Source organism: Peromyscus californicus, unplaced genomic scaffold (genome assembly GCF_007827085.1).
Source record: "Peromyscus californicus insignis strain IS unplaced genomic scaffold, ASM782708v3 Scaffold_4__1_contigs__length_199733344, whole genome shotgun sequence".
Lineage (NCBI taxonomy): Eukaryota > Metazoa > Chordata > Mammalia > Rodentia > Cricetidae > Peromyscus > Peromyscus californicus.
The window spans coordinates 91636178-91660018 of NW_026294562.1; the positions used below are offsets into that span (position 1 = coordinate 91636178).

General features: G+C 41.9%; 1 long non-coding RNA gene across 2 annotated transcripts in view; it reads left to right on the top strand.

Moving 5' to 3' along the window:
- The window catches only part of LOC128095123 (uncharacterized), a 192386-nt gene that overhangs the window by 4139 nt on the left and 164406 nt on the right, over positions 1 to 23841 (top strand). Inside the window, exons 2-3 of one of the 2 annotated variants that reach the window (XR_008213163.1) lie at positions 175 to 259; positions 11987 to 12248. This is a non-coding gene — a long non-coding RNA (uncharacterized LOC128095123). The remainder of the gene's footprint in view (positions 1 to 174; positions 260 to 11986; positions 12249 to 23841) is intronic. The other variant, XR_008213162.1, reaches the window with a different exon arrangement.

The following is a 23841-nucleotide window of genomic DNA, read 5'->3' on the forward strand; positions in this document are numbered from 1 at the left end:
TCCTTCTCAGCTCAGTCTACGTGTCCTCAAGGAGGCCTTTCTCCCACTTTAGATGAGGTCAAAGGCCTTGTTGCGTACTCTCTTATGAACCTGTTTTTCTCCTTCTAAACACGTAACACAACTGTAATCAAATACCTATGTTATTTATTGTTCAATGTTTGTTTGCCCCAACAGAATTAGAGTGCTATGAGAAAGGTCTCATTCATCCCCATTGCTGCAGTAGCAGGAAAAAATATTTGTTCAATGAATAAATAAGAAAGTAAGTTTTTAAAATTTAAAACAAGATTTATTTATTTAATGTGTACGTGTGTGTATGTGTGTGTGTTTCCACACTCGTGTGTGTTCATGAGTGCTGTAGTGCACATGTGGAGGTCAGACTGGGACAGTTTGTGAGAGCTGGTTTTCTGCTTCTACCATATAGGCACTGGGAAATCTAACTTGGGTCATCTGGCTTGCAACCAAGCTCCTTTACCCACTGAGCCATCTCACCAGGTCCAAAGAATAATTTTTAGGGGCTGAAGAGATAGATGACTTCGTGGTTCAGATCCTAGCATCCATTTTGGGTGACTCACAACTATCTGTAACTCCAGGGGATCTGATGCCTTCCTCTGGCCTCCAGGAGCACTGCACTCATATCTACATAACCACACAGAGATAGATACAAACATTTATACATTAAAGTTTAAGTAAAATAAATACTTAAAAAGAATAATTTTAAAATAAAAAGTTATGTTACCAAAAGAAGTATTAATTCATGAAAAGGAATAATTGAACATACAAAGGAACATAATATATACTGTGAAACAGGACTAAACATTGCTCCCAAATGAAGCATACACACATCATTCAGTTTGGACTTCTCACAAAAAGGTAGAAGAAATGTGCAGCTGCAATGATAGGAAGAAAGGAAGCAGAGATGCTTTAGAAAAGGTAATTGGGGCCCTTGAGGGGCTTAGCTATCTATCAACTGAAGGAGACACAGCCTCATCCTAGTCAGGAACACTGGCTTCTCCCTTGTGGGGTCGTCTACACCACCTGTCAGGGAGAGAGGAGTAAGAGAGGCTGTGGGCATGCATGAGGCAGGGCTAGAAGAAGAAAGATGAGCATCTGGAGGCAAGGTTGGCAGCACTGTGCCATGGAAGAGGGAGTCCATGGACTGCAGATGACAACAGCACATAGGACGCTCTGGTGTTTGGTGTCTGGAGATAGAGCAGGGAGGGAATGAGCCCTGCTTCTTGAGTTCTCTGTAGTTCACCAAGGAGATGGTTGGATGGGAAAGGCCTAGGATCAGACCCTTCTCATACTCTTAGATTCCTGATGTTTACAGTGCCACACCCAGGGTGGTGCCTTGTGAAGCTTATTCTGATTCTAGGGGAAGTGCAAATGATTTCATGAAAGGTTAATCTGTTAATTTATTGCTGTGTTGTAAGCTTTCATTATATATTGAAATTGATTGCCTAGAGATATTACAAATTACACAGTACAAAAGCATATGGACAACTATTATAAATTCACATTTAAGAAAATACCAACTCTCTATTATATTGTGGGCTTAAAGCCATTTCTTTCAAACCTGCAGTAGAAATGGGAGCCATATGATGGTCTTATTCAGAAATTAGCTTTGGTTGACAGTGAATACTCATCCTGATGCTGCTGTGCTGCCTGAACAATCACATACAGGAAAAGATGGACGACAGAAAAGATGCTTAACCAAAGACAAGTATTCAAAGTGGCTTGAAAACTCATTGAGTGTGAATTCAAAGACCACCCAAAGATGTTCCTCTCAGTTGATTTACCCTGAGCATCCTTTATTCTCCTCTCTTGACCATTTTATAGAGTTTATGCATGGAGGCAGCAAAGTGTGGAGCTGCTAGGAGCAGGGACCTGATAAGCCCTCCCTAGGGGCTCAGTACCGGAAGGTAGAAGAAGATGGAAGTGGACTAGAGGAAGGAGAAGTCAAAAGGAGATGCCCTTTGGGATGTTGCAAACTTGTAAGGATTTTGCTGACACAGCTAGTACAAAAGAAGAAGACTAGATCAAGACATATATCCTTCTGGGCTATGCAGGTTTTGTTTTCTTTTTTCTATTGAATAACTTATTTTTTATTTGTTTGCATATATGTGTCTTTTCGAGTATAGAAGCACTGGGATCCTTGGAGGTAGAGTTACAGGCAGTTGTGAGCCACCCAGTGTGGGTGCTGAAATTGGCACACAGGTCCTCTGGAAGAGCAGGCAGTGCTCTTAAACACTGAGTCATCTCTCCAGCCATGTTTTTATTCTTTATTTTCCATTTTCAACTGAAATAACCCCATAGGGATAAGATAGCTAAATTCTATTTCTCACTAATCATGGGAAGGCTTACAGGATCTCTATGCATATTTGTCAGTGTGACGTTTCTGTCTAGAATGTTTAAGAATGTATTTAGAATAATAGCTCCAACTAATTGAACTGAACATTACATGTTATGCTGTTTTTCATTGAGCTAATCCCAGGTGGGTGTTTTTAAGTTCAGCGTCTTAGAGCAAATGATAACCTAAGGCTTAGGAGCGCTTAAGTCACTAAGTCACAGCAAATACATGGTAGATCCAAGAGCCAAACTGGTAACCGCCACCCCCGTAGCCAATTCCATGCTCCCATGCTGCCACTCCTTTACATTACTAAGTAGACAGAATGAGCACCATTTCCCAAAGTTAGGTTAATCGTATTTCCTGATGAATTATCACATACATAACACTGTTCTATACTAATGTGTGGAATTTTGGGATGGAGAGAGCCATCTCCTCTTTTTTTTTTTTTTTTTTTTGGTTTTTCGAGACAGGGTTTCTCTGTAGCTTTGCGCCTCTCCTGGAACTCACTTGGTAGCCCAGGCTGGCCTCGAACTCACAGAGATCCGCCTGGCTCTGCCTCCCGAGTGCTGGGATTAAAGGCGTGCGCCACCACCGCCCGGCCATCTCCTCTTTTTGTACCCTCTGCTTGGTACAGTTCAAAATATTCTGTGCATAATAACATAGTGCTTACAGTAGCTTCAGCAGACAGTCATGATCATTATCTTTATTCTACAGATAGAGAAATGGAGCCACGAGGATAAAATGATGATTCTGAGATGTCTTCAAGGTGTTCATCTTTCCCTGGGTCTTTCCTCGTAGATATGCTGGGGGATTCACTTTCCTACCCTCTCATAGTTAGGTGGTCTTGTGACTAGTGATGGACAGTGAGGTGTGAGTAGAAGTGATGTATGTGATCATTTCTGTGTGGTAGGTCACTTCTCTGCTGGAGCATTTAATTGCTACTATGTGCTTCTCTGGTGCTTAAAACAGATGAAGCGTATCTATGGCCACCACATGCTAGAGTCTCCCTCACCCTGGATTCCTGAATAACTATGTGGAGTAAAATTCCATCTTCCATCATGATGGAAATGAGCATGAATAAGAAGTAAACCTGTGTGCTTCGGCATTGCCATAGCTATCCTAACTCATCTAACGCTTCCTAACTCACACAGGGTCAGAAAGCTAGTTGGGATGGTATAAATATTCAAATTCAGACAATTTGGATGAAAAGCCAATGCATTAACTCTATCTTAGAAATGACTTGTCAATGTTGAGAGTTTATGGGAATAAAAAACAGCCTGAGGCCCATGTACCCACTCACACTTAACCATCTAGACCCAGCTCTGGTGAGGGGCAAATATTTTTCTGTTTCTAAGAATATCATTTCATTTTCACCTGAAGCACTAGATAATCTTAACTTTTAAAAAGATGTATTATAATATTATCCTTCATTATGTATATGTGTGTCTATGTATGGGTATGTACACATGGGTGAGTGCAGTTACCAATGGAGACCAGAGGCATTAGATCTTTCTGGGCGTGGAGCTACAGGTGAATTGTGAGCCCCCTGACATGGGTGCTGGGATCTGAAGAAGGGTCCTCTGCTACAGCAGCAAGCATCTGTAGCCCCTGATACAAACCTTGATGTTTATAGACAGGTGAGTATGTCCAGGTGCCACAGTACTCTTCTTGAACAGTATGTGGTTATGTGTTAAATTAGAGCTTTCAAATTTCGTCAAAACTGAAACATTTTATGGGTTTGATTTAGTCATCTTTGACCCTGAGTATTTAAAACGACAGTACTAGCAGCTAAATGAAATGACTCCAAATGGGAATCTTTAATAACAAATAAAAGACACTGTTAGCTGGTGAAAGACAGCTCTCTACGAAAGAGACCCAAAGGTGCTCTGAATGCATTTTAAAAATTTATAAGAAGAATATCTTACAACGTTCAGAAAATAAAAATGCCAGGAAAGTGATTCATATTCCAGCCATCTATTATAATTACTTTCAATTTATGTTACTCTTTAAATTTTTGTCACTTTAATTTGTTATTTAAGAAAACAAATACTTTTTGCAGTTTCCCAAAGCAACCATCCATGGTTATGTAGACAAACATTTATCAGTCTCCTATTGTTGCACATTTAGATTCAAATACAGTTTATTAAAGAAAACTTTACTGCATGATATTGAAAGTCTTATTCATTTTTTATTATTTTGTGGCTTATAAGAAATGTACAAGCTAGGCATGGTAGTGCATACCTTTAATTCCAATATTTGTCACAGGCAGGTGGATCACTGTGAGTTCGAGGCCAGCTTGGTCTGCTACATAATAGATTCAAGCCAACCAAAGCTACATAGTGAGACTCTGTCCCCAAACAACAGCAACAAAAACCCCAACTAAAACAAAGCAAAAAGGATATGTACAAAGTCTTCTGTGTTGACAAGACCTGGAAGGAAATGTGAAGCTGGTGTCATCACAGTTTTCCTGATACTTAATTATACTCTAAGCCCTCGTGTTTTAAAAGTGACTACATGGGTTTTGGTCAAGTGTATTGGTTTGTTGTATTTGCTGCTAGCCAAATACCCCAGCCTGAGTGGCTTAAACAGCACAGACTTACGTCCTCACAGTTCAAACCATCCCAGGTCCAGTTTCTAACGAGCTTGGGAAGAGCTGTAACCTGCGTTTCCCCTCAGTTGTTATTACTGTACTTGCCTGATTTGTCAGTCAACTCTTCTCTGTCTGTATTTCTCTCTCCTCTTCCTCCTTTCCCCTCAGCCTGGAGAAGAGCTAAAGTAGAAATTTAAAAAAATAAACAATTCTGGTAATTATCCACTTCAGGGGCATTCTCACATATTGTAAGTTTAGAATGGTTTTCACTGGACCTCATGCTACTTAGTAACCAAGAAACAAAAATGTTGCCTTCCTATAAGGGCCTGGATGTATTCTCCACATAAGAAAGAGTACCATGTGAGTGATGGCTTTATCTTTTCGAGCATTTAAATAATTTTAAAGACTGAGCTTTAAAAATATTCCTTGAATAAGAGATTGAAGTGAAAATAATTAATTTGCCAAAAGATAATGTTGAACCAAGTTAAATTGTGAAGTCCTGAAAATACTGGATTATAATAAAGATTTCTCCTAAACATGACTGAATGGTTAAATTTTAATGCAACATTGATGGTGAGGTATGCTGCATGTACTGGCTGGTTTAGTGTGTCACCTTGACACTAGCTAGAATCATCAGCTAGGAAGGAGCCTCAGTTGAGGAAATGCCTCCATGAGATCCAGCCGTAAGGCATTTTCTCAATTAGTGATCAATGGAGGAGGGCTCAGCCCATGGTGAGTGGTGCCATCCCTTGGCTGGTGGTCCTGAGTTCTTTAAGAAAGCAGGCTGAACAAGCCAGGGGAAGCAAGCCAGTAAGCAGCACCCCTCCATGGCCTCTACTTCATCTCCTGCCTCCAAGATCTTGCCCTGCTTGAGTTCCTGTCCTGATTTCCTTCAACATGAGCAGCAATGTGGAAGTGTAAGCCAAATAAACTTGCTTTATGGTCATGGTGTTTTGTCGCAGCAATAGAAACTCTAAGACACCGCAGCTAATGGTTTCTGCACTTGCTTCTGAAAGCTCAGCAAAATCTTAGACTGCTAACAGAATCTGTATTCGTGGACCACACAGCTCAATTTTTAAATATCCCCAGCACATAAAAAGGCCATTTGATCTGCTTTATGGTATTTGTGTATTTAGTGGTCTATAATCATAACCATGACCTCCAAAGGTTGGATGTTTGCTGGGAGCCAATGATGCATCTGTTAGATACTCAAAGCTCACACAGCGGCTATTAATCAACCTACTAGCCCTTAACTCGAGGTCAGCATTCTCTTCCATCAGTCACCATGACTCAGGTCCACCAGGCCAGAGCATGAAATCTGGAATGTGTGCATGGCACGTCAGCTTCCCCAAATAACACAGCACACCTCATCATCTAAGTGCAAACTAGCTCCAGAAACTCTACCCTGCAAAAAGTGATTGTCCTATGGCTGTCCCCCTTCTAATGCCTCAAGCCTTTATCTCAAAGGATCCATGTATGGAACAGAGTGTCATAAACACTTCTGTGAGCTATTACTATAGCAACAAGTACCCTTTCTTTTCTTTCTTCTTTCTTTCTTTCTTTCTTTCTTTCTTTCTTTCTTTCTTTTTTTCTTTCTTTCTTTCTTTTCTTTCTTTCTTTCTTCCTTTCATTTTCTTTCTTTCTTTCTTTCTTTTTGTTTTTGTTTTTCGAGACAGGGTTTCTCTATGCAGTTTTGGTGCCTGTCCTGGATCTCGCTCTGTAACCCAGGCTGGTCTCAAACTCACAGAGATCCTCCTGGCTCTGCCTCCCGAGTGCTGGGATTAAAGTTGTGCACCACCACCACCCAGTTTATAACAAGTATCTTAAAGTATTTTCATTTAAACCAACCCTATTGAATGAATTTTGGATAATTTGAAAGGTACAAATTATAGAATCACAAATGAGCAAAATACTCCCTTTTTTTTGTTTCATCTTGTTGATAACTACTTTTGTGGTCCTAACGTGACATGTCTTCTATAGGCTCCTGTATTTGAACACTCGGTTCCCAGCTAGTGGTACTGTTTGAGGTTATGGAGCCTTTAGGAGGTAGAAAATCCATCTTTGACCTACAGGTCTAGAATATCTGACAGACTTTTTTTGTGAAATAGGAATTTTTGAAGAACTATCTTACCTTGTCTTGGCAAAGTTTGGCAATCATCTCTTGTTGTGTCCTGCTTGTCCAATTTGGACAGCATACTGTCAGCCGTTGAGGCAAAGACAGTTTCTTGTCCAGTGGCTAAACTTGTCACAATGAAAGCAAACTCAATATGGAGGTTCTTCCATGCACATCATCTTCTCTTAATTAGATTGGTGTTTTCAGAAGCAGACATATCTTACTGCCATGAAAAGCCTTATGTTATTAAAACATCTTAAATGCCATAGTCTGTAGATCTCTGAAGTGTTTGAAGACCATCTATCTAAAATATATCTCTATGTGACCTTGAAAATATCCCTAAGTTTGATTGTTACAGATGACTGACTAACCTGCATTTCTTTATTATCCTAAATAGCTTTTAAAGGCTAAAACTTTACATTATATGGTTAAATGAGCTGCATATGTACAATACCTTAAACAAGAATAGAAACACACACATACATCTATAGTATGTTCTAACAAAATAACCTTAAATTTGTATCACTATACAAAAATCCATACCAATTTCAAATATTTGAGACTAGTAGTTACTTCTTTTAGTTTGAAAATAAATTCAATGATCTATACTTTTTTCTATCATTCCTATATTCCTCCCTTTTTTCTTTTCAGAATGAGATCCTTAGTCTAATCTCCTTTCCTTAGTTTCCTCCCTGACCATGACAAATAACAACTTGCAACCAACCCCCTAAATGATTATAAACTTCTGTAACCCACCAACTGACCAAAAACTACCCACCCCACCTCTTGAGAATATGGGCATCATACTCTTCAATTTATTACCTGCAGTGTAGGGTTAATGGTATTTTTAAGGGACTCTGAGAAAATTGAGATAATGGTCAAGTCCTGGGAGAGCTAGCTGTATCATTTGTTGTTCAGTCTCTGTGTGATGGGAAAGTGCAGGGTTTATCTGAAGTCCTGACAAGAGTAGTCTGTGAGGCTGGACCATCTTAGTTAGTAGCTTTCAAGTTGTCCTGGATGTAGATCTTTGAGGAAACTGTAACAGAGGCATTCGAGAGGCTGTATTACCTGGGCTACTTTTTTCATTGGTGTCTGGTCCTTTTTTTTTCTGAAAACACACAAGCTTTTAAAGGTAATATACATATCTGTTAACTCAAGTATGGAATGTGCGATGTGTACAAGTTAGCTAATGATAATTTTCTGTTTTATATTTGAGTAGGTAGAAGACATCTGTCAACTTTCTAAGTCCATTTGTATTGCATAACCAAACTCTAATATAAATCTCCATCCATGTCATATGAAAGGATAGCATGTAATAAGTCATGAGGACTCTGTAAACTAACAATATTCATCATGTCTCATCCAGTCTCAGAGATGTTCCCATAGTAGAGGGATCAGCATATACATCACCTTTCTTGTAGCTTTTCTTGACTTCTTCCTTCATGTCTGTAACCAAGATTTTCAGGAGGTCTCCCCTGATTAAATCTGGTCTTTATTAATTTTTAAGGAATCTATAGCTTTTTGTTACCTATGGAAGCAAAAGCATTAACCTCTCCTGCAACACAACATATTTTTTGACTTTCATGTTAAAGTTAAGACATCCTTAAAATATATAGGCTTGTTTAATTTAGTAGTTTTTAAAAAAAATCCAGTGTCTCTTAGCAGTGCTTGCCCTTAGCTCATCAGCATTTAAAAAATTCAAAGTCAACAAGGCAGCATGCAGGATCCAGACACCCTGTATATTTCCTGTCCTCGCTTGGCTTATTCTTTTTATATTACTTTACTCTTTCTTTAAAGACTTTATTATTTTTAAACCTATTTATTTATTTATTTATTTATTCATTTATTTATTTATTTATTCATTCATTCATTCATTCATTCATTTATTTATTTATTTATTTAAATGACTGCCTATACCCACCTAAGCACATTTTTAAGCATATTGTATCTGTATAGAGGTTTTTTGGTTTGGACCTGGCTTTACTAAGTGCCTGCAGTGTTCTCTGACCGTGTGAGCCAAGCCTTAAACAGCTAGACCACCTGCTGCTTAGCACACAGCGTTAGCTGCTAGTGCACTGGCTGCTCAAGTGCATAGTCAAGGAACTATGTCTCTGTATGCCATGAACCGGGTACCAACCAGAGAGACTTCTGTCTCCAGGAAGCTGTGTCCTACTCTGTGTTTAGAACATTTTTTTTTTTTTGCCAGTTTTCTCAGACCCTATGTGGATTTATGTGTCCCACACTGGACACCAAATATAGTAGGCTTTCTCATTGAACTTTCTTTGGACCACTAGCCCACAAATAATGGCACAGGGATTGATTATTAATTATGAAAACTTGGCCCTTAGCTTAGGCTTATTCCCAACTAGCTCTTATAACTTGAATTAACCTGTTTGTATTAATCTATATTCTGCCACATGGCTTTTACCTCACTGCCATTCTGTACCTCCAACTTGTTATACATCTTGCTGGTGTCTCTTGCATGTGTAGATTCTTCCTGAGTTCCTCTCTTTCCCTGGAAGTCACACCTATTCTCTTCTGCCTAGCTATTGACCATTCAACTCTCTATTAAACCAATCACAGTGACACATCTTCACAGTGTAAACAAATGTCCCACAACAGTAGGTAATTAGAGGTATATCCTTGAGGGTTATATCTTGCAATGGCCCCTTTCTGTATCTCTTTTTTCAGGTTCAATATGACATAGAGTAAAAAATTCTCTGATCACCATGATGCTCTGTTCAAGTAATATGGGGCTAAGATACCATGGACCAAACCCTCTGAAGCTCTGAGACAAAGTGAATCCTTCCTTCCTTAAGTGGTTTCTGTCAAGTGTTTGTCACAGTGATGAGAAAATGAATAAATACAACTATGCACAGACAGTTTGGGCATTAGAGACGCTGATCCAGGAACCCACATGGTCTACCTTCTGGCACTACATTTCTTCTACAACCTCAGGGTCAGTTTGCTTCCTGAAGTCCCTCACTCAGTCACCTAAAAAGCAATAATTTCTGAAACTTGGATTCCGAGACTGAAAAAAAAAAGGCTTACTAGTGGAGATGGACAGCCTCTGTTTGTGCATCCCCTTATCCCTATTTGTGAGACTGAACACAAGGCCTCGTGTATGCTAAGCAAGTGTTCTGAGCTACATCCTCAGCCTTGGTGTGTATATCTTCAATCATAGGTTTGTGGCTCCAGATCTGCTGGTTCTCTAGAAGGAGAGTTATGGGGGCAAGGTGAATGAATAGAAGGTGTTAGAGATTTTCTGGTGGATCAGATTGTCTCTGTGGCTAGGACCTGTTAGGGAGCTGGAAAGAAGAATTCAAAAGAAGGAATTCTGAGTGCATAAAAGTGGATGCCTGGGCATAAAAGGAGTTAGCAGTAGTTCTGAGAAACTGGAAGAACTTTCAGACTAGGGAGATAGGGTAAAGATTTGAGAACTATGGTGAGAAGTATGGGGGTCACTAGACATAGAAGTGCTGGAGTATGAAATATTCCTGTGGTCCCAGGGAATGCACTTGCTGAGCTGTGAGGGCTACGTTAAGCTCACTTTCTAAAGTAGTTTGAATGAGCAATGTCCCCCATAGGCTCAGATATTTGAACACTTGGTCCCCAGTTGGCAGAATTATTTGGGGACACTGTAGAACTTTTAGGAGATGCAGCCTTGCTGGAGGAAGTACTCACTTGTAGGATGGGCTTTGAGGGTTTATAGGCTCTTCTCACTTCCGGTTTGCTCTCTGCTTCCTGTGGGAGGCAGAGGCAGGTGGATCTCTGTGAATTTGAAGCCAGCCTGGTCTACAGATTGAGTTCCAGGACAGCCAAGGCTACACAAAGAAACCCTGTCTCAAAACTCCCCTCCCCCCAAAAATTTCCTTAGCAGAGAGACCTGCACTTAGCCAACCCCCCCCCCCCATGTGTCTGGGGGGTGAGTGCGTGTGCGCGCGCACGTGAGTGTGCACACATACACACATTCACAAGTGTGTTTGAAATTTAATTCCAAAATAAGAGAATTAAAGCATGGGCAACCTCTCTTCTCTCTCCCTCTTCAGGGGAAAACATTGCTCTGATAACAAGGCTGTCTTTCTTGTGGATGTGGCTCTTGGTGCCTTGGTTCTTTTGGCAGTAGACAGAGGCTTCTGCTCCATGGTTAGGCTTCTCCTTATAGCATTTCAGTCCATTTGTCTAGATGACCCTTTTGAAGAGGGACTGCAATGTGTTCAAGAGGGAATGACCAAGGAGCCTATAAATCATGTCATCTGAGCAGTTGGGCATATTAGTGCATGGACATAGTACTCTGTAGGGGGTGACAGCTGGCTTCAAACAAAGTGAAAGGCTGCCAGCAGAAAGGCTTGCTTGATATTTCTCACATGAGGAGAAGCTACAGGGGGCTAATTTTGGCTAGCATGACAGAACATTTTATTGATTAGAACAATCCAGAAATGGAGGAAGCTGCCCCAGGGGCCCTTGATTTATAATCAGCAGAGATGTTGAGTTAGAGTTCATATCTCCTGTGGATACATGTGAGATGGGCGGGGGACTTTATCATAGTATAATTGATGCAGAAAGTGGAAAATTAGGGGGAAAATTCTAAGGTCACTTCCAGACATTTAATTCTATGCATTAAATTCTGGTTAAGAACATCTGACCTCAACTGACTCACACTGAAGATCTTATGCGTTTCTAAGGCCTATGAATGAGGGGTTTGGAGCGTGAATGGATGAAGGGGGCTAGAGCTAGTGTGATTAGGATGTGAAGCGTCCCTGTAATAGGTTCATTTGTTTGCATGCCTTGACCATGTTCTTTAAAGAGCCTGTGGGAATTTTAAGAAGTAAGACTTACCTAGAGGAGGGCTTGTGAATTTTACAACCTGTTCCCTTTAACCACATGTCCCTGTCTCTTTCTCCGTTTCCTGTCTGCTCCAACATGCTCTCCCCAGCGTGATGGATTGACAGCTCTGCAGCTGTGAGCCGAAAGAAACCCTTCCTCCCCGGGGTTGTTTCCTCTGGGCATCTTCTCCCAGCGACAGAAGCGATCACCTGATGCAGGAAGTGGCAGCAAGTAGGGAAGACCCTCAAAGAAGGCTGCGTGGCTCCTTCACTTCTCAGATCTGCTGCTCCATTGGTCAGTCTGTTTGTTTTCTGGGATAGTTCTGTTTACCTTTGCAAGGAGAGGTTCCAGATGTCTCATTGGCTGTGCTGGTAAGGCTTTTCTCTGTCTTCTTTCTCCTAGGTCCTTTCTGCTCAGTGTATCTAGTGCCAGCTGTGATGAGTCTGAGTGCCAGATTTGAAGAGAAAATGAAAAGCAGTTGAAATTAGCCAGTGGAATCCAGTCTGGAGTTCTATTTTTATTCCTTCCCTGTTGAGGCTGGTGGTAGAAAGTTTGATTCAAATGCCTGATGTGTTTCTCCTGCCTTGCCTTTAATTGGTTTTGTCAGCTTCATTTGATTTTGTTTTGATTGGAGTCCTGCTGCATAGTCTGGGCTATCTCTTCATATAATGCAATGTGCCAAAGATGGAGTTATCCTGACTACATCCACTGCCTAATGGGCCTTCGCCTCAATTTACATTATAGCCACATCTGGCAGACTGTATAACATCCCATTTTGCTTATTGCAATGGGGGTGTTGAAAGCATTTTGAAAGCAGAAACAAAACTGTACAAATCTAAATTGTTACTATAGGTAATACATAGTTCTTAAGGAAAGTTTATGTAGCTATTTGCTGCTGGTAAGTTACCGACAGATCTGGTGCTTTTTTTTTGTGTGTGTGTGTGTGTGTGTGTGTGTGTGTGTGTGTGTGTGTGTGTGTGTGTGTGGTGTGTAATTAGATGGCTATAGCTGTCATTGTAAAATGGCACCTCTAGTTTTTGGTGGTTTGATACATCTGTAGTTTTAATATAGTTCTTCTTTAGTACATGGCCCCAGATAAAGATCCATCTTTGATTTTTCTGTTTTCTGGCTTAAGACATGACATGGTACCTTAATCAACTCTATATAGCAGAAGTAATCTTTTTTCTTAAAGTGTTACTAAGTTGACAGGTTGGAAACAAACTATTTTGTGTTCTGTTTAAAGATTAAAAACCTCACTGTGCTTTGAGGAGCAGGAGCTTAAGAGGGTAGCCATTTCTAAAGCACATCAGGCCATGCCGTTACAGCTGAACTCTCACATGCAGGGTTGTGGAGAACATGCTTGTGTTGCAACCAAATTATTTTCCTGTGTGTAATCCTGTGTGAAAAGAATATCTGGGCCAGCAAGATGGTTCAGTGGGTAAAAGCTTTATTTTTTTTTCAAGGATCTATGTAACTATTTTTTCAATTGAATTCCTTAAGATCTGACCATAGGTAACAACTAATATGGTAATGAATGCAGTGGTCCCTTACTTATCATATGAATGAATGGAGAGAGCTTTTGTCTATCTTATTTTAAGTATTATGACTTATAGTCAGAGGAGCACTACTGTGAGAACCTTGATGGCCACAAAAGAAAATCATGAGCAAGCCATCAGCAATAGGAAGACTAAAGCCAGAAAACCATGTGGATCAATAAATAGCCCGTAGTTATATAGGAAAACATGAGGACATGATATATTTAGGGAACTCCACATTTCTATAAGATATCTCAAGTTTTTATTCTACCTCTTATTAATACAATAAAATTTCTAAAATCAAACATACTAAACACCACAGAAAGGATGTAGAAAAAAATCAAAACCCCCAAAGATTTTATTTATCTGGGTCCATTGTTTTCTTTTATCTTTGTTCTTCTCCACTATGAGAAGAAAGGAAAGAAGAGATAAGCACGGTCAGTCTTCATCAAGATTCATTGTCAGATGAAATTACAAAAGACTCGGCACTGGAGATGTAGTTCACCGGTTAGAGCACTTGCCTGGCATGCGGGAGACCCTGGCTTTGGTCCTGAGTAACCACCTACCCTCACCCCTGACACACACAAAGTTTTACAGGAATTCCATTTCCCATTTCTTTCAAGAAAAATAAAACTCAAATAAAGCCAAAGGAGCTATGTGAGTGTTGATAGACGCTTATCTGTGTGGATGAAGACAGGGCACCCCTGGTAACCAGTCTCCAGAGATAATTGCAACAGAGATCTGGAAACTGCTGCTGCCAGCTCTGGTGGTGGGATCCCAGCAGCTTGCAGAATCAGGAAAGGACACACAAGGAGACCATTGTTAACCTTGTATTAGGAGTTTCCATCCTGGGAACAAACAGCTGTCCTCATAGATAGAGCTGTCTTTGTCATCCTATCCATCTGTGCTTGGATTGAAAACATGTAACTCACAAGATGAGGTTTGGGTGCTGAGCCTTAAAGAGGGGGAAGGCTTCTTAAGCAGGCATGGTGAGTGCCTGGAAAAGTAGGCAGTGGGTTTGAGTATAATCAAGAGATTTTTCTAACTCAGGTGCCTAAAAAAAAAAAAAAAAAAAAAAAAAAAAAAAAAAAAAAAAAGTTGGGACCTGCCATCATTCATCTTAGAAGTCCCTACAATTTTTTGTCTCTAGCTACTTCCAAACACATCAGGGTTGAAAGTGGAGAAGTCCTGTTTTTGCAAGTTTGTGGAAGTTGGAAAGAGATCCTCAAATGGTTCAAGAATATAGCTATCCCCATCAGAGCTACTTTAGATCCTCCAACAAAGTCTGAAGGCATGCAGGCATCCAGGCAGCCAAGAAGTTAGACAAGATTTCTCTGGTTCTCCAGCTACTGCTGTTACCTTCTACACACACACACACACACACACACACACACACACACGCACACGCACACGCACACGCACATGCACACGCACACGCACGCACGCACGCACACATGCATGCGCACACAGAGCTGTCAGCAAGACAGAGACAGAGAGCATGCGTAGAGCCTGTGAAAACCTGGATGAATAGCCTGTGGGTATAAGTTTGCCTGGAAAAACTAGGTCATGGCTAAAAGTGACTGAGCGTGTATTTTGAAACATGCTGGATGCTGGCGATGGAACTCGTGTCACTCCTGAAAGTATTTTGGAGACTGTGAGTCTTACAGAGGACAATAATGGAGACTTTACATGATGATTTCCATTCCTCCATGATACCAGCTAGAGGGAAAATTGTGTATTAATCATATAAGATTAATCCTAAACTTAAAAAAAAGTTTTTAGTGAAAAAATGTCACAAAGAAAAGTGCTTAAGAATAGACATTACTCAGGAATAGCAGTAAATCCAAATTTCAAAGCAGAGTTTGTCAATTTTTATGTTCAAATGCCATTGTGTATTAGGAAAGGAAGAAGTCTTAGCATGATATGTACACACACACACACACACACACACACACACACACACACACACCAAATAATTTTAAATTGTAGAGTGCATTTTTGAGGTAGAAATAGGAAGAAATTGGGTGAGGCAGCACCAGTTTCTTTCTTTCAATCACTTTGTTAAATTGTGATTGACATGAAAAAAATACTATACATGTTTAATATATGCAACTTAATGAGTTGGAACTAAGTGACCACGCTGAATCGACAGCACCATTAAGGTCATAGACATGTCAATCACTTTCCAAGCTTGCTCTCCTCCTTGTGTTGTGGTTGTTTTTTATTCTCATGGCAATGTAACTATGTTTAATATAAGCACTCAGGGTTTAAGTTGCAGTGTGCTACTGTTAGCTACAAGCACACGCTGTGTGGAATGGAACTTCCCATCCTCAGAGCTGAAACCTTGTGACTGTCATCTCTCCGTTTGCCACCTTCCTCCAGCCCTGGCAGTCACCATTCTGCTGTCTGCTTCTGTCAGGTCAGCTCTTTTCTTTTCTTTCTTTCTTTCCTTTTTTATTTTTTATTTTTTGAGATGTGGTCTTGCTGTGTTGCCCAAGCTATCCTTAGACATCAGGCTCCAATAATTCTCCTGCCTCAGCCTCCCAAGTAGCTAAAGATTGCAGGTGCATGTCCACTGTATCTGATTCAAGATCGATTATTTCAGATTCTACCTGTAAGTGGAGTCATACAATATTTATCTTCCTGTCTGACTTATTTCACATTGGTGCAATTAGCAAGTTTCCCTCAATTTTAAGACCAAATAGTATCCCAGTGTGTACACACACCACATTTTCTCCTTCCATTCATTTAAATGGATATTTAGATTTTTGTACATTAGCTATCATCAAACAGGAAGCAGCCCTTTCTTGAGAGTTAGCGTTGATTATCAGAATACATGGATAAGATGAGGTTATCTGCACTCTATTTTGAGTCAGAGTAGAAAACGGAAGCCAGGCCTCATGGCACGAGTCTGCTGTGCTAGGCCCTCTGGAGGCTGAGGTAGCAGGTGGACTGTTAGTTCAGGACCATGGTGGGCTCCCCAGTGAGGTCAAAAGCAGCCTGGACAACTTAGTGAGACCTGACCTCAAAACGCAAGAACTAAAAAGAAGGCTGGAATGTGGTTCAGGGGTGAAGAGGTCACTGTACCATCATGCCCTAGGTTCAGCCTCCAACACTGAAACAACAGGACGGAAGTACTTTTAATTTCAAATGAACAATACCTGTAGGTAAATAGAATGTTTCTCTCCTACTCTCTCTAATAAATAAAAAACAAATTAATGAAATAAAAAAAAGGAAGCAGATATGCTGGCTGCCCACCTTTTCTGAAAAAAAAAGTCTTTTAAAAATGAAACACCCAGCTGGGCGGTGGTGGCGCATGCCTTTAATCCCAGCACTCGGGAGGCAGAGCCAGGCGGATCTCTGTGAGTTCGAGGCCAGCCTGGGCTACCAAGTGAGTCCCAGGAAAGGCGCAAAGCTACACAGAGACACCCTGTCTCGAAAAACCAAAAAAAAAAAAAAAAAAAAAAAAAAAAAATGAAACACCCTCAGCATGTGTGTATTTCTGGGAAAGAGTAGAGTGGGTGAGAAAACAGTTGGGAGCTATGACGGCTCACAAAGACTTGGGGCAAGACAGAAACGTGGCCATCTTTTAATTTTTTTAAGGTTTTTTTTTTGTTGTTGTTGTTTTGAGACAAGTTTTTTTTTTATTCTTTTTTATTTCATTTGTTTTTCTTTTTGGAGCTGAGGACCGAACCCAGGGCCTTGTGCTTGCTAGGCAATCGCTCTACCACTGAGCTAAATCCCCGACCCCCCCCCCCCCCCCCACCCCTCGAGACAAGGTTTCTTTGTGTAGACCTAGCTGTCCTGGAACTTACTCTGTAGACCAAGGTGGTCTTGAACTCAGAGATCCACCTGCCTCTGCCTCCTAAGTGCTAGAATTAAAGGCACGTGCCACCACCACCCAAGTTGTTTTTTTTTTTTAATTATTTTATTTTATGTGTATGTGTGTACCTGAGTCCATGTGCATCACATGTGTGCAGGTGCCTACAGAGTTCAGAATAGGGCATTGGATCCCCTGGAACTGGAATTATAGACAGTTATGAGCTGCTGATTTGGGTACTGGGAACTGAGCCCAGGTCCTGTGGAAGAACAGCAAGTGCTCTTGTTGCTAAACAATCCCTCCAGCTCCTTTCACAGACCTTGATGTCTCTTCCTTCCTTCTCTTTTGTGATTTTTTTCCCTTAGGTGTATTCATTGATTTATTTATCCCGATACAAACTACATATGAGTACTTATTATTATGCTGGCCATCTTTCCATTACTGTAACAAAATACCTGAGAAGCTTAATTTAAAAAGAGGAAAGGTTAATTTTGGCTTATGTTTGGGGGGATTCATAGTCAGTTGGCTAGTTGCTTTTGAGACTGGACAGACCAGTACCTCATAGTGGGAACTTGCATACAACTACTAGTTTGTGGAAAAGAAGCAGTAGAGTAGTACAAGAATTATCTCTTAAAGGAGAATTCAAAGAATAACCCCCCCCCCAACACACACATAAAGATACTTCACCAATAGCAGAAATTTTCTCTCTAGGATCATCTTGTGTGAGTGTGTGCGTGCGTGTGTGTGTGTGTGTGTGTGTGTGTGTGTGTGTGTGTGTGTGTGTGTGTGCATGTGTGCGTGTGCATACTTCCATGCAGGTGCACATGTATGTATGTGAATGTGTATGTATGTGTATGTATATATAGGCCAGAGGTCAATTTTGGGTGTTCCTCGTGCTATGCATACATTTTTTTTTTTGAGACAGACTCTCTTCCTGGCCTGTAGCGCAGTTAAGTAGACTACACTATCTCTGCCTTTCCAGTATTAAGAATTCAAGAGTGCAATACAACCTTAGCCTTTACACAGGAATTATGGCCAAACTCAGGTCCTCAGGCTTATAAGGCACAGCTGTTACCAACTGCTTGGCTCTAATGTTCTACCACCTCCCAGCAAATCCATCCTGAGTACTGAGTGCTTAGCATATGGGTCTGCAGGGTACATGCAAACTAAGAACTCACTGCACCAAGGAGACAGTGCCAAGGACATAGCACACCTCTTATCTATGTTTCTCCCCCAAGCCCGCAGTTCACTGGTGTGGAAGAGTCTCACCTTGAGATGGCGCTTCTTTCCCATTTAGGGACTTGTTGTGTCGGCCATGTATGGAGGTACAGGCCTGTGTATGGTTTGTTGATTTATACTAAGGAATTGGAGAAGCTGCTTTTCTGAACAGGGAGGATTTGGGTGAAAATCCCAACTACATCTGTAGAAGGAAAGAGGATTCCTGAGCTCAGAATTTTCTTGGATTATTTGTCAACCCAAGCTTGAATGTCTGGAGAACATTGGAAACACAAGGTGACACTGCTTTGGATGAGTGTCACAAGGTGTTTTTCTGAAGGCTGATCACCTCTGCCTTAGTAGGCAGTCTTACCTTGAATGAGCACACATTAAGGCTGTTGTGAAGCTAGCATGAGATCCAGTAAACTCAGCTCACTCTCCAAAGCTAGTCTTTCTGTCTGTCTCTCTGTCTTTCTCTCTTTATCCCTCTCACTTCTCCCCCCCCCCCCCTTGCCTCCGTGTGTGTGTGTGTGTGTGTGTGTGTGTGTGTGTGTGTGTGTGTGTACAAGTATGTGGATCTGCCTGTGTGTATAGAGGCCAGAGGTCTGTCAGGTGTCTTCCTCTATCGCTCTCTACCTTATTTTTTGAGAAAGGGTCTTTCACTGAACCTGGATCTCATTGTTTCAGCTAGAGTCATTGGTTAGTGAGCTCCGGACTTGCTTGTCTTATCACTCCCAGTTCTGGATTTATAGACAAAAAGGTCTATAAATATACATATTTATTTTTTTGAGACAGGGTTTCTCTGTGTGGTTTTGGTGCCTGTCCTGGATCTTGCTCTGTAGACCAGGCTGGCCTCGAACTCACAGAGATCTGCCTGGCTCTGCCTCCCGAGTGCTGGGATTAAAGGCGTGCGCCGCCGCCACCACCCTTTATTTATTTATTTTTAAATGTGTGTGCCGAGAAGCCAGTGCTTGCACAACAAGCAATTTCTCTACCACACACTGAAACATCTTCCCAGGCTTCCACATGCAGTGGCCAGGGCAGCTTTGTGGTGAGTAGTCTCGCCATCCACATGCCTTTGAGAAGGATGGAACGTGACTAGTGTGGTTGTAGGACTGATTTTTCCAGTCAGCTCATGGTCTCCAGTCTTCCTTTCGGACCAGCTTCTTATTGGCTCCCCATGACCTTGTTGCTCCTCTGCCTGTCCTTTCACACAGTGCCACAGGAGTTCTTTCTTAGGACCTGCATTGTTTGGTTTGATTGCCTGAGTAGCATCCTTGTCAGAACTTTAGATTACATCAGTCTTCTTTTTGCTGGACTCAGAACCACCCTCCGGCACTAACTGTGGCTTCTGCCCTCTGTGCCCCCGCCCTGAGGTGTCAATGCAGACGGGCCAAGTCATGAAAACCCAGACTGAGCCACTGCTCTGGTGACTTGGCTTGGCTGGGGAAGTGCCTGTGCTTTCTCCTCCTGCATGGCTCTTCTTTCAAGAGCTCATCACCTACCCCAAGTATCACCGCTCTCCTCAGGTCCTGTGCACTTCCCCACTGCTTATCTTTGGCCTGTGAACTTTCTTCCTGTGGATATTTAGACCTTGCTGTAGTTGAATCTGGAGTTTGCTCACAATCCCTTGGTGCTGCTGGGGAGTGGTGGAAGCATAAGGAGGTGGGGCTTAGTAGAGGGAAGTTGGGTCATTGGGAGGGAGGGCATGTCCTTGAAGAGTACATAGGGACTTCCCTTGCTCTGTTTCCCTGGTGACATGAGTGTGATGTGAGCAGCTCTCTTCTGCTATATGCCTTTTTCACGGTGTTCTGCTTTACTATGGGCTCAGAAGCAACAGGACCAAGCGACCATGGATAACAAGCTTTGAAACATGGAGCAAAATAAATCTTTTCTCTCCCTTTCAGCTGTGTTGGTTGTATTTTGTCAGCAGTGGAAGTCTACCACTGGCCATTTCCTTATCTCACTTCTCTCTTCAACTTACTGTAACCGAACTTTGTCCGCTTGGTTGCCCCGAGATCAAATGGGTCAATGGCCTTCATGTTGTGAAACCCGGTGGCCAATTATCTGTCCTCTTATGATGTTAGCTGTCAGATGTATCTGTCACAACTGGTCTCTGAACCTTCCCTGCTACTTTCTTTACCGCACAGGCTTGCATCTTCTGCCAAATCGCAGCTCTAAGTCAAGGTCCTTCCCTAGCGTTTCCTGTTTCGTTTCTTTTTCTTCCTGACTTCCAAATGTGTGTCTCAGAACTCTGTCCTTAGCTCTGGCTTACTCACAAAGTATCTCATCTGCACCTTTGGCTGTGAATCCCACCTATAGGCTGGACATTGTGAAATGCTCATCTCTATCCTTAGTGTCACCCCCGAACACCACAATTGTATTCTCATCATTTGGTTGCTATAGTCCCTTGTACAGGCATGGGGAACATTCCAGAGTGACCTTGTTCTTGCAGGGGGTCTGCAGATAGGAAGAGGGAGTGCTGGTGTGGGAGAAGGTTCCTGTCCATTTCCCTTCTTTGGAGATAGTGAAACAGAGACAGAAGATAAGGTGGAGTGTACCCATTAGCAGAGTGTACCCATTAGCATGCAGTTAGCACACCCCGGAGCACTGAGACCTGTGTGTCTCTTTGTTCCGCATCAGTATAAACGGCTGCTGCTGGTGGTCCTCTGAGTTTTTCTTAATTTTTTATCTATTGAGTTCTTATCTCAAAAGAATACACTGAGATTTTTGAGGCATTGGGTTTGTGTAATGATTAGTGTAATGGACAGGGTACCAGAGAGGATTGGAATGAGTGGGTTCCGGAGGGCAAATCCTGGACTAACCTATGATGTGTATTGAAGATAGCAAGCAAATCAAGGGTGGTAGATTATAAATTGAGCTGCCACTGTTGCAAGGCCCTGCTGTGCTGTCTCAGAGAGGCTGCAGACAAGGAAGTAGTTTCTCATTTACCAGCCAACAGATAACATCAAGAGCTGAAGTCAGAAACAGGTGCCAGGTTGTCCCAGGCTGACAACAAGGATGCTCAGGTAGAACTACATCTAGTAGATTCACACCTGAAGGTTGAGGCTGGTTACGACACCAGACCACAGGGCCACAGAGCACCTAATGTGAGGATCTGCACTATGGTTTCTAGTGGGAAGTGGGATTCTCCAGTTGTGGGACCCTGTGGGGGAGCTGGAGTGATTCTGAAATTGAGGCAAGGGATGAAAAGAAATCAATGGACTTGACCCATTATGGTGTGAAAGCTGAAGATCCAGGGCGTGGATCAGAACAATACAGCAGCACCAGACATACTTCAGAGTGCCTCCATCTCCGCAGAGTGCCAAGTTCTGGCCGAAGCAGAGAGTGTGCCTGCCTGGCTACTGAGACTGTGGATGCAGGGCCAATGGCATTCTGTTTTAGTGGGATAGAATAAGCAAAGCTATCAATCATAATTTATCCTGTACTATGGCAGCAGCTGTACTTGGCCACTGCAGACAAAAGTAAGTTGTCATTGTTAGTATGGTTGATTGCATGGTCCAGTCTGGAGATATTCTCATAACCAGGGGAGTGTGGACATCATGGAGGAGTTGCTGACATATTTGAGGGAACTTGGTATGAAACATGCTTGTTCATTTAGTCTTTTCCTGGCCCTGATAGTGACTTTGGGGTGGGATGAGAGACACAGTCTTGTCTACAGCTCCTCTAGAGCTCCTTCAGTATGGAGGGCTAGCTTTTACAGTGTCCCCTTTTGGGGGACAATAATACAAAGAATAGATCAAATGGTAGCAGATTTGGGGAAGACAGAAAGAGTGAGACAAAGGCAAGGTGCATTAAACTCAAAATTCAATAAAAAGTGGTCAGTTGAAAGGCCTCCCCAAAGCAGATGTGGAGTGAATGGTAAAGACAGGAACAGATACCTCAAAGCCAGCCAGCTAAATGCTAGCACTATCACTCCCAAGGTAGATGTGTGGCCACAGCCCATCTTGAGGCAAAGTCATCCAGAAATTACTGCAACAGTCCATGAGATAGGCAAGGTAAACTTCATCAGGCTGGTGTAGAGTCCTCTTAACTCACTATATGGCCTGCCCACCACCTGATGGGACCTGATGTACAACAGCGAATTATAGGGAAATAAATAAGGTGGTGCCTATTATGAGCTAGCTGTGTATAACATTGCTGTGATGTTGAGAGGCTTAGGAACACAGCTGGGCCATTACCTTTGTGTATTGGATTTGATCCATGCTTTATTCAGCATTGATATAACAGCTGAAAAGTAAAATAAAACCCCCCAAACAACACAAAACAAAACAACAGCAAAAAACCCTCCACCTGAGAAGGCCCCAGGGGACTGCTACACTGTTAACACAGGGGTGTTTGAATAGCCCTATTATAGTGTTATCTAAACTAACACAATGGATGAAACCCACAATTGTTCAGATACTCCATTACATTGATGATATTCTGCTAACCTCTATCTTCCAGATACAGTCTAGCTGAGAAAGATTGCTAGCTCACCTGAAGGAGAGGGGACTGACCATAAATCTAAACAAGGTCCAAGGCTCTGTCTTGTGCATAGCATTCTTGGGTTCTTTGGTTAGGTGTGCTGACTAGTTTTATGTCAACTTGACACAAGCTAGAGTCATCAAAAAGGAGGGAACCTCACTTGAGAAAATGCCTCCATAAGATCTAGCTGTAGGCAAGCCTGTAGGGTGTTTTCTTAGTTAGTGATTGATGTGGGAGGGCCCAACCCATTGTGGTTGGGGCTGCCCCTGGGTTGGTAGTCTTGGGTTCTACAAGAAACAGGGTGAGCAAATCATGAGAAGCAAGCCAGTAAGCAACACTCCTCTATGGCCTCTGCATCATCTCTTGCCTCCAGATTCCTGCCCTGCTTGAGTTCCTGCTTTTGATGAAGAACTGTTATACGAAACTCTGAGTATGATAAACCCTTTCTTCTCCAAGTTGCTTTTGGTCATGGTGTTTCTTTCTTTTCTTTTCTTTTTTTCTTCTTTTTTTTTTTTTTGGTTTTTCAAGACAGGTTTTCTCTGTGAAGCATCCTGGCTGTCCTGGAACTCACTCTGTATACTAGGTTGGCCTCGAGCTCACAGAGATCCACCTGCCTCTGAGTGCTGGGATTAAAGGTGTGTGCCAGCACTGTGCCAGCAGGTCATGGTACAGGAATAGTAACCCTAAGACATTAAATAGCATGAAAATACTGCCATAGGTGGTAATAGACAAGGTGTAAGATCCTCCACTTCCTTACATAATGAAGAAAATACAGGATTTTGTGGGGCTACTGGGATACTGGTAGGATGCTGAATCTCCATCAACAGTTTGGGTAGGAAGGGAGCAGAAGCTTGCATCCAATGAAACAGATACAGACATGTAGCAATTGATAGGATTCATCCTGTA